This window comes from Cervus canadensis, chromosome X (genome assembly GCF_019320065.1).
Source record: "Cervus canadensis isolate Bull #8, Minnesota chromosome X, ASM1932006v1, whole genome shotgun sequence".
In the NCBI taxonomy this organism is placed as follows: Eukaryota; Metazoa; Chordata; class Mammalia; order Artiodactyla; family Cervidae; genus Cervus; species Cervus canadensis.
This window is the reverse complement of record NC_057419.1, coordinates 50,941,649-50,944,351: the sequence shown is the minus strand read 5'-3', so window position 1 is coordinate 50,944,351 and position 2,703 is coordinate 50,941,649. Positions and strand designations below refer to the sequence as shown.

Sequence of the window (2,703 nt, the reverse complement as noted above, 5' to 3'; positions counted from 1 at the left end):
AGCCCTCCAGGCTCCTCTGTCCATGGGATTTCTCAGGCAAGAAGACTGGAGTGGGGTCTTCTACTGGATGCCTACTGGAGTGGGGCATCTTCTACTCCAGGGGATCTTCCTGACCCAGGGATCGAACCCACATCTCTTGGATCTGCTGAATTGGCACCTGGGGAATCCCCTTACCTTATTTTAGGTAGCAACAAACAATTTTATAAATAACACTTTCAATTATTTGAAAAACATTAACTTGGTCACAATTTTACTTTTCAAAATCCGCTATATTATAGGCTAACTGGGAGTTATAAAAAACCATAAAACTATAAAACTATAGTTTTATATATAAAACTATAAAAACTAGTTTTTTATGTATATAGTTATATAAAAACTATAAAACTCACCTTTTGAGTTTTCTTAATAGGTAGATATGTAGGACCTTTTCTTCAGCTCCTAAATCTCATGGTTATAAAATAAATATGTTCTTACTATCATATATGTTTTCTCTCTGGCTTGAAACTTTCCCTTGTAAAAGGGCTGCTGCCACTGTGGTTGCTAAACTTTTATTAGGACAAGTGTTCCACACTGGCTCTTTCAAGTGACTGAAAGGCCCATTTCATGAGTAAAATCATCCAAGAAATCCAATGAGTTCTTCATTTATCACAAAAATTACACTGTCTTTGTCATCCCCTTACTCATTTGGAATGATAGAGCTAAAGGACGATTAAAATAAAAACTTGCTAAACTGATGGAAGAAGTCACTCTCCCATGGCCTAAGGGTTTCACCCTTATCCCTGGTTGCTCTCTGGTCCTTTCTGATGGGTCATACCAACTGTTCTCTTATAAAATTATTGGCTAGCCCTTAGAATTCTCTATTCTGTTGAGCTCTTGAAGACTCTAACTAGGTCAATTCAGACATTCTAAAATTTGGCAAGAAATTTATTCATTATTCCCAAACTTCTCTTCAGCAAGTTGAAGCTGCTTTTTCCCCATTTCTCCCATGTATACCACTATATAACCTAGAAACTGGAGACTTAATTCTCTCATGGCAACCAGAAAGCTAATCTTGAGTCTTATTGTGTGTGTGTGTGTGTGTGTGTGTGTGTGTGCTAAGTCACTTCAGTCATGTCCAGCCCTTTGCAACTCTATGAACTGCTAGGCTCCTCTGTCCATGGAGATTCTTCAGGCAAGAATACTAGAGTGGGCTGCCATGCCTTTCTACAGGGGATCTCCCTGACCCAGGGAACAAACCCATGTCTCTGATGTCTCCTGAATTAGCAGGTGGGTTCTTTACCACTAGTGCCATTTAGGAAGCCCCTGAGTCTTATTAACAGGGCCCTTTCATCATTATCTTTACATCATTAACTCTACCGCCAAACCCCAGGGGGTCAAATCCTGGATTGGTGTTTCTCAACTGAAAAGATATTAAAATCTACTCTAAATGGAAGTCCATCCCAACTGCAGACTCTAAACTGAAGGTCTTGGAAAGTGACCAGTAAGATGGAAGATGAGGAAGTTGCCGAGAGCTGGAAGGAGGTGGCAGACGGTGGGGAAGTCCAAATCTCCTTCCAGAGTGCCTACTGTGATTCAGGATGACAGCCTTCCCAGGAGCCCCCTCTACAGATCAGCATCCTCAAGAGGCCCAACCGCACTGGTGTGATCAGCAAGCCCCAACTCCACCAGCAGGCCAGCGCTAGTGTCAAGTCCCTAGTGCAGCAGGAGGTAGCGGAGCCTGGGCAGCACCAGCCCTGAAGAAGATCAAGAGAAATCTACCCTCGACAGGCCAATCAGGATCTCCCAACCCGAAGGCAGCAGGCATCTCAGCAATGTGATCAGACAGCCTTTGGGGTCCTGATGGGTCACAAAGCTTCAAACAGTGAAGATAAATGCAGGCAGGAATGGATGTTGCTGTCTTCACTTCTTGAGTGGGCCATTGGCTGCGGGTCACACTGCTGTGGCAGACAGCTGGACTTGAGCAGAGGAAGCGACCTGGCTTACTTGCACTCTGATAGCCTTTGCTCCACCCACTGTGACCATGAACCCCATATGCTGTGACTTCCCTCCCTCCTCTTCCCACTGTGATTGGCACATCTACAAGGGCTTCCCAACTCAATGGGAAGGGAAAGGGTGGGGAGTTAGAGGAGGGTTGGGGGATCCACCCAAGGACTCGAGTAGAGAGTACAACTTGGCTACTTGGGGTAAAGTCAGTGCCAGCAATAATAGTTTATAATGCTCATTAACTTGAGATTTCAAAACACAACTGAGAACTCCCATCCACACACTCTCAAGTGCATGTCTTCATCACTCAAAAACCAAGTTCCATTTGAAAATATCCTATTTTTTCTTTTCTTCCTAATTTTGTTTCTTTACACAAATTTTTAAAAAATAAATTTTATTTATTATTATTTATTTATTTATTGGCTGTGCTGGGTCTTTGAAGCTTTCTCTAGTTGGGGTGAGTGGGGGGTACTCTCTAGTAGTGGTACATGAGCTTCCCAGTGTGGTGGTTTCTACTGTTGTGGAGCACAGGCTCTAAGGCACAAGGGCTTCAGTAGCTGTGGTGCACTGGCTCAGTTTCTGGCGCCTGGGCTTAGTTGCTTTGTGGCATGTGGGATCTTCCTGACCAGGGATCAAACCCGTGTCCCCTGAATTGCAAGACAGATTCTTAGTCCCTGGACCACCAGGGAAGCCCCTGTTTATACTAATATTTGATTTACC

At 43.8% G+C, this 2,703-nt stretch overlaps 1 pseudogene; it reads left to right on the top strand.

Moving 5' to 3' along the window:
* Positions 1–1,492: 1,492 nt before the first annotated feature.
* Positions 1,493–1,865, top strand: LOC122434474 (annotated as a pseudogene).
* Positions 1,866–2,703: the final 838 nt, after the last annotated feature.